Here is an 8,294-nt window from a genome sequence, read left to right as displayed (position 1 = left end):
TTTATTTGGGTCGTGTCCTTTTTTTCCACATTATTAGCCTTCTTGTTCTCCTCCTCCTCCTCCTCCTGCTTATCATTATTGTAGAAATGTTTTCCTTTTTCTTTTTTTCCTCTTTCTTTCTAAGCTTTTAGTTTCCACCAGAGTGTCGAACCGAATTTTTTATTGGTTTGCTTCGATTTGCGGGAGCACAAAAGTAATGTAGGACATTAAAATAGCACAACAAATAGAAGAACAAGATGTATACAGGACAGGCGCTGATGTTGAACTAGTTTCATTCAGGAAAAGTGAACATGTATATACACACGACAGGCAAAGCAGCACATATTCTTAAGGGTAGAAGATATTTGAGCTGGGATGCTGGTGTCTCCCAGCACGATCAAACCATCCGGGGCTATTGCCGCCTTCTCGGCTGCCCTCGGCACTTATCGTGAATAAAAGCTATATATGTATGTTTACTTTTCCTGGATAAAACTAGTTGAAAGTGAGTGCCTGTCCTGTATACTCCTTGTCCTCGTCTTTTTTGCGCTATTTTATATATTTTACTAAGATGAACCAACAGCGTACCGTATTAAAAAGAAAAAGAAGAAGCTAAAGTGATATTATATTTACCTGGTGCTTCTTTTCGTAATAGGCACTATTTCAAGAGTGCAAACGGGTATCTTTCCATTCATTTGTAGGGTTCGCTTATTTTCAGGTGCCGAGAAATAAATTGCTTTATTTAAATTTGATGGAGCAGTAAATGACAAGCTACATACATATCTGTCTTTCCTTTTTTTTTGTTTTTTTTGTTATATTTTAGCCTGAATTTAAAAGTTATCAGTCTGTTGGGTCGCCTAAAATACAGGTGATTGGCATTTGAGGTTTTTTTTCTTTACAAGATAATGGTTGATTCAATTTAGCAAGTAAGCATCAATTGTGCTACTTTTTTTTTCCTTCATCTTAAATAGAGCTAAGCAATCAACTCGACATGACGGCTACTTAATTTGTCGCTTTCTTACCGCCTGTTTTCCGAAACTGTGTGCTTTCTTTTCGTCGTCATCGACTTTGGGCTGCCGCTCCAAGTCCATAGAGCCTTTTTTTTTTCAGCTATCCCTGCCGTACACCCTTGTACTTCTATTCATCGTCAGACTAATAGACAGTTATATTTTCTTCCGTACAGTTCCAAGTTGGCGGGTCAGTTTCGGTTCGGCTGAAACTAACTCCTCGGTTCCGGTTTTTCGTTCGCTTCGGTTTTCGGTTCGACACTCTGGTCTTCACCGTGCATGGCACCCCCCCCCCCCCTTCCTTCCTTCCTTCCCTCCCTCCCTCCCTCTCACCCTCCCTCCCTCCCTCTCTCCCCTCTTCTCCTCCCTGCAAGAAAACAAACTGTCGTTTCGAAATGTTTTCTTATTTGAACTGTGAAGGTTTTCAAGTGCATTTCCTTTCCTCTTTTATTGAGCGCACAATTCTAGAGTGGAACTTCCCTTCGGACATTGCAATAAAGTTTCCTGCACAAGGAATAAAAACCTGCCATTTGACCTCCCTTGTGTGTGCAAAGTGTCAATGTTCCTATATTATGCTTGAACATGGTCTTTTTGTCTTCCTATTTGTCGCAGAAATCATGTATGTGTATGTATGTATGTATGTATATATACCAATATCGCACTTTATGGATTAATCTTGCACGACCTGTGAAAACCACGTATCTCTGGCTTTCCTCACGTTCGATTTTCGAGCAATTTCTGAAGCTAGCTTGGGGAGATTGATTTCGCTCGCACACAATTCGAGGCGCGAGGACGGGCATGTACGAACGCCTACGTAGTCGGGACGGTAAACAAAACTTACACAAATTAAAATCCTGCGCAGATAATAAAAGAAAGAGCATCAAAAAAGTATGGGCGTCTTTCTTTACTAATTTCTTTTTTTTTTTCTTTTTTAGGATTGTAAGCGGACGGGCTTCTTAAACGATACCAAAAAGCGAGACACAATTTGACAAACGGGTCACGTCACAAGAAAGAAAATCCCACATCCTCAAGCGTGTAAAAAATGCACGCAATATCTACAGTACTGGAATTGGAAGCGCTGCCAATCTCGCGTGCACTAGCCCAAATCGCGTTGCTCCCGCTCACGTCAAAGCGACACAGACCTCGTCGGAAAGCTACGCTTTCTGACGCGTTCAACCGGTAAAAACACTATATATTGTAAAATTCTGTACTTTGGACGTGATTAATTCAGACTGCTTTGCGGCTAACTAAGCGCGCGTTCCTTCCCAATGAAACGAAAGAGCGAGATTAGAAATAGAGGAAATAATTCCCGTGAAAAGAAAGAAATTCGTCTCTTATTGAGCTTGGCAGTAAAGCACGCGACATCTCCAGTATTCCGTTTGAAAGCGTTGTCCATGGCAAGTGCAGTAGTGTACAGTGTTCGGCTCTCGCCCAGTTGAAAGCGCCAGAAAGCCCGTGTCGCCTCGCGACACGGGTAACCGCTAGAAAACACGCACATTTTAAAGTCGCGTGTTTTGCACTTGATTCCTCGGAAGTACTTTGTGGCAGACGAAGCGGGCGTTCCATGCCAAGGACACGGAAGAGCAAGATTAGAAATAGAGCGAACAATTCGCGTGAAAAGAATAATATTTGTCTCCTATCAAACTTGCCAGAAAAGTAAGCGAGATTTCCAGTATTTCGTTTGAAAGCGCTGCCCGTCGCAAGTGCAGTAGTGTACAGTGTTCGGCTCTCGCCCAGTTGAAAGCGCCAGAAAGCCCGTGTCGCCTCGCGACACGGGTAACCGCTAGAAAACACGCACATTTTAAAGTCGCGTGTTTTGCAGTTGGTTCCTCGGAAGTACTTTGTGGGAGACGAAGCGGGCGTTCCATGCCAAGGACACGGAAGAGAGAGATTAGAAATAGAGCGAACAATTCGCGTGAAAAGAATAATATTTGTCTCCTATCAAACTTGCCAGAAAAGTAAGCGAGATTTCCAGTATTTCGTTTGAAAGCGCTGCCCGTCGCAAGTGCAGTAGTGTACAGTGTTCGGCTCTCGCCCAGTTGAAAGCGCCAGAAAGCCCGTGTCGCCTCGCGACACGGGTAACCGCTAGAGAACACGCACATTTTAAAGTCGCGTGTTTTGCACTTGATTCCTCGGAAGTACTTTGTGGGAGACGAAGCGGGCGTTCTATGCCAAGGACACGGAAGAGAGAGATTAGAAATAGAGCGAACAATTCGCGTGAAAAGAATAATATTTGTCTCCTATCAAACTTGCCAGAAAAGTAAGCGAGATTTCCAGTATTCCGTTTGAAAGCGCTGCCCGTCGCAAGTGCAGTAGTGTACAGTGTTCGGCTCTCGCCCAGTTGAAAGCGCCAGAAAGCCCGTGTCGCCTCGCGACACGGGTAACCGCTAGAAAACACGCACATTTTAAAGTCGCGTGTTTTGCACTTGATTCCTCGGAAGTACTTTGTGGGAGACGAAGCGTGCGTTCCATGCCAAGGACACGGAAGAGAGAGATTAGAAATAGTCGAACAATTCGCGTGAAAAGAATAATATTTGTCTCCTATCAAACTTGCCAGAAAAGTAAGCGAGATTTCCAGTATTCCGTTTGAAAGCGCTGCCCGTCGCAAGTGCAGTAGGGTAAATTGTTCGGCTCTCGCCCAGTTGAAAGCGCCAGAAAGCCCGTGTCGCAAAGCGACACGGGTAACCGCTAGAAAACACGCATCTTTTTCTTTTGTTAATCCCGTGCTTCTCCCTTCGTTCCTTGAGAGGACTTTGTCGGAAACTAAGTGGCGGGGCCTTCCAAACGAAACCAATGGTAGAAACAATGAAGTGAGCAAAGAAGAGTAGTGTAAAGAAAGAAAATTGCCTATTATGAAGCCTGCCGTAAACACGCGCGATACCGCGAGCATTCGGATTAAAAGCAGTGACAATCTCACTTACTATAGCGCTCATTGTTCGGCTCTGACACAATTCAAAACGCATGAAACGCCCCGTGTAAATATTGGTTTACTTTGTAATAACAAAGTCGATAAACTTTCTGTTGACCATGTTAACATGAACTGAAAGTCGAAAAGAAGTAATCAGAGTCAAGCAGGGGTCAGCACGTTTTTAATAAAAAGCGAGAAATAATTTTTTTTATAGGGGTAGGATGTATGTACGTATGTATGTATATATAGAGGCACACAGGAAAAAAAGAACATTTATATATATATATATATATACACAAACATACATACATACATATATATATATATATAAGGAGAGAGAGAGGGGAAAAAAATAAGAAAGAAAGAAGGACAAATAAATGATACTGAATAACGAGGAGCCACATGAGTGAGAGACAGTAAGTCAGTCAGTCAGTCAGTCACCGAAACTGATAACCACAAACTATGTACAGAATGCTCTTGAAGGATCTTCTTTATACTTATCGGTGCTATTATGTGGAGGTGGGGTCTGTCGAGCGTTCGATTGGTGCGAGCGGCGTCTGACGACGTCGCCGACGCCTTTCGTCGCCGTCTCGGCCGCTGCCTCCGCCGCATGGTCGTTACAGCAAGGTACCTGCGATCTCTGGCGTCTGCCGTTGGGGTCGGTTCTCGGGTGCACCTGTGTCTTGAAGACGAATGCGAGAGGAGAGTGTTTCGGAGCGTCCGCGCTAACCGAACGGTGTGAAATGACGAGTGCGTTCTGACCGAAGGCCGGGGTGCGTCCTCGCGTCCTCACGGGACCTGAAAGCTCGGCAACGCTGCGAAGGCGTCGTCAATGATTTTTTTGGCGTACGACTTTCTGTTGCTACGACGAGAAAGAAATTTATGCGTTTCTTGCCGCGTCGGTACCGACCTCGGTCGGGGATATTCCGGCTGCGCGCTCGAACGTGCTTCATTTCTTCTTGGATTTGGAAGTAATTCCTAAGCGTTGTGTGTGTTTGCGGTTCGTAAGGGGCGCCTGACGGTGGCCCCGCGTCCGCGCGTTGGTAGGGTTTTGGGCGACCCACCACGAAAAGATTACCTGGTTGAACCTGCCAGTAGTCATATGCTTGTCTCAAAGATTAAGCCATGCATGTCTAAGTACATGCCGAAACAAGGCGAAACCGCGAATGGCTCATTAAATCAGTTATGGTTCCTTAGATCGTTTCTTCCTACTTGGATAACTGTGGCAATTCTAGAGCTAATACATGCAGTGAGCCCGAAGCCCCTCGGGGCGACGGGTGCTTTTATTAGACCAAGATCAATCGGGCTTCGGTCCGTTTTGTGTGGTGACTCTGGATAACTTTGTGCTGATCGCACGGCCACGAGCCGGCGACGTTTCTTTCAAGTGTCTGCCTTATCAACTGTCGATGGTAGGTTATGCGCCTACCATGGTTGTTACGGGTAACGGAGAATCAGGGTTCGATTCCGGAGAGGGAGCCTGAGAAACGGCTACCACATCCAAGGAAGGCAGCAGGCGCGCAAATTACCCACTCCCGGCACGGGGAGGTAGTGACGAAAAATAACAATACGGGACTCTTTTGAGGCCCCGTAATTGAAATGAGTACACTCTAAATCCTTTAACGAGGATCCATTGGAGGGCAAGTCTGGTGCCAGCAGCCGCGGTAATTCCAGCTCCAATAGCATATACTAAAGTTGCTGCGGTTAAAAAGCTCGTAGTTGGATCTCAGTTACAGGCGGGAAGTGCGTGGACACCACGTTACGGCCCGTGCTGAACATCATGCCTGTCGTGGCTTGGTTCCCTTCATCAGGTGCCTTGCTTTGGCCGGCGCGTTTACTTTGAAAAAATTAGAGTGCTCAACGCAGGCGATTCGCCTGAATAACAGTGCATGGAATAATAGAACAAGATCCTGTTTCTGTTCTGTTGGTTTTTGGAATACAGGATAATGATTAAGAGGGACAGACGGGGGCATTCGTATTGCGGCGCTAGAGGTGAAATTCTTGGACCGTCGCAAGACGAACTACTGCGAAAGCATTTGCCAAGACTGTTTTCATTGATCAAGAACGAAAGTTAGAGGTTCGAAGGCGATCAGATACCGCCCTAGTTCTAACCATAAACGATGCCAACCAGCGATCCGCCTGAGTTACTCAAATGACTCGGCGGGCAGCTTCCGGGAAACCAAAGTATTTGGGTTCCGGGGGAAGTTTGGTTGCAAAGCTGAAACTTAAAGGAATTGACGGAAGGGCACCACCAGGAGTGGAGCCTGCGGCTTAATTTGACTCAACACGGGAAAACTTACCCGGCCCGGACACTGGGAGGATTGACAGATTGGGAGCTCTTTCTTGATTCGGTGGATGGTGGTGCATGGCCGTTCTTAGTTGGTGGAGCGATTTGTCTGGTTATTTCCGATAACGAACGAGACTCTAGCCTATTAAATAGGTGCGTGGTTCTCTGCACCTTGCACCCTTCTTAGAGGGACAAGCGGCTCCTAGCCGCACGAAACAGAGCAATAACAGGTCTGTGATGCCCTTAGATGTCCGGGGCCGCACGCGCGCTACACTGAAGGAAGCAGCGTGTTTTTATCCCTGTCTGTAAAGACTGGGTAACCCGTGGAACCTCCTTCGTGATTGGAATAGGGGCTTGCAATTGTTCCCCTTGAACGAGGAATTCCCAGTAAGCGCGAGTCATAAGCTCGCGTTGATTACGTCCCTGCCCTTTGTACACACCGCCCGTCGCTACTACCGATTGAATGATTTAGTGAGGTCTTCGGACCGATACCCGGAGCGGCCTTTCGGTTGCGCCGGTGTGTTGGAAAGATGACCAAACTTGATCATTTAGAGGAAGTAAAAGTCGTAACAAGGTTTCCGTAGGTGAACCTGCGGAAGGATCATTACCGGATGTTATTTGGCATCGTTTTGTCTTCTTCCTCTTGTACGGGGAATGGACTCGATGTGCGAATTTATCTGGCGCCGATCCCGACCAAGCTTGGATGCCGTCGGGACGGCACAAAAAAAAACAACTGTGGTTCGGATGTGCCTTTTTCTTTGGGTGGCCTCCGTTCCTTTCGGTGATGCGCCCAGCGGGAGCCCTCTGCTGCCTCGATTGAGAGGAGATTTCAAGTGCACCGGGACAATCCGCGGGTTACAAAAGGCGCATCGCCCCCTTTTTCGTCTCTTCTCGAGGATCGCCCTTTTGTTTTGATTAACGAAGAGGCGTTTGAGAAGAGGCCTTTTTTTTGCGCTTTCGAGATGGCATGGGATGTGCCGGGCACGAAAAAAAACAACAACTTGTGTTTTGTCGTACTGATTGAAAAATCCAAACACATTGACACGACTCTAAGCGGTGGATCACTCGGTTCTCGGGTCGATGAAGAACGCAGCCAGCTGCGAGACTTGGTGTGAATTGCAGGACACACTGAGCACTTACTCTTTGAACGCACATCGCGGCCTCGGGCCTTCCCGTGGCTTCGTCTGTGTGAGGGTCGGATCATATATCAAGAGAGGAGAATTTGTTTTCTACCTCGTTTTGACTGTGTCGAATCGTGGGCAGCACGCAGTTTTATGCTTTCTTGCGTTGCGTTTTCTTTGAGCAAATGCACGAGTGGTGCGATTGCACGCGTGCGCTTAACCAGTCCTCCTCCTCCTACGAGTTTTTATCGAACACTGCATGGGAAAACGAAACTCGATGGATACCGTTTGTGGAAAATCCCGTACCAAAAAAATCTTTCGCACGTTGAACGGCGCTGTGACGTCGGTGCGTTAGAAACGGAGATTTGAAACGGTTTCTTTTCGATCGATTCTGTTTTCTTTGGCGTGGATGTTGTTCGAGTGGAAAAACCGTGGGACGGAGTTGGCGTTGGCGCGTTGAAACGCGGCGTCGGCAAATGTAAATCTCGTGGCGTTGATTTGCACAAAAAAAAGAAAAACGCTTCTGGGAGGAAAGTTTTTTGCGTCGTAGCCTTCCGTCAGTCTAAGACCTTCGCGTCCCCGATGAATACTGGAGCCATCCAGTAGGGGAATGCCGTTGGATTGCGCGCTTTCTTTTTTGTCGAATCGAAAGCGATGCAAAGCGTGTGTAAAACAACTGTTAGTTCGCCATCCTTTTGTGTTTTTGACATGTGGTAAGGAGGCGAAGTTTTTGTTGGAAAGCGCACAAAATAAATTGTGGACCTCACATCAGGCGAGACAACCCGCTGAATTTAAGCATATCACTAAGCGGAGGAAAAGAAACCAACAGGGATTCCCTTAGTAGCGGCGAGCGAAACGGGACCTAGCCCAGCACCGAATCCCACGTCCTTGCCAGCGATCGGGAAATGTGGTGTATGGGAGGTAACGTTCCCGAGAGTTTTGCGGTGGTGCAAGTCCCCCTGACAGGGGCTTGACCCAGAGTGGGTGCCAGGCCCGTC

The 8,294-nt window shown here is 46.9% G+C and overlaps 2 non-coding genes and 1 pseudogene across 2 annotated transcripts; all 3 read left to right on the top strand.

Moving 5' to 3' along the window:
* Positions 1–4,966: 4,966 nt before the first annotated feature.
* LOC120847204 lies at positions 4,967–6,782 on the top strand. Its single transcript, XR_005717277.1, has one exon. It is a non-coding gene; the product is annotated as a small subunit ribosomal RNA (ribosomal RNA).
* Positions 6,783–7,220: 438 nt separating this feature from the next.
* On the top strand, positions 7,221–7,373 carry LOC120847124. Its single transcript, XR_005717202.1, has one exon. It is a non-coding gene; the product is annotated as a 5.8S ribosomal RNA (ribosomal RNA).
* Positions 7,374–8,054: 681 nt separating this feature from the next.
* Positions 8,055–8,294, top strand: part of LOC120847262 — a 4,962-nt pseudogene continuing 4,722 nt past the window's right edge.

This window comes from Ixodes scapularis, unplaced genomic scaffold (genome assembly GCF_016920785.2).
Source record: "Ixodes scapularis isolate PalLabHiFi unplaced genomic scaffold, ASM1692078v2 ptg001158l_1___fragment_3__unscaffolded, whole genome shotgun sequence".
NCBI classification, from domain to species: Eukaryota; Metazoa; Arthropoda; class Arachnida; order Ixodida; family Ixodidae; genus Ixodes; species Ixodes scapularis.
The sequence above is the reverse complement of the archived record's forward strand: the minus strand, read 5'-3'. Positions and strand labels throughout refer to the sequence as shown.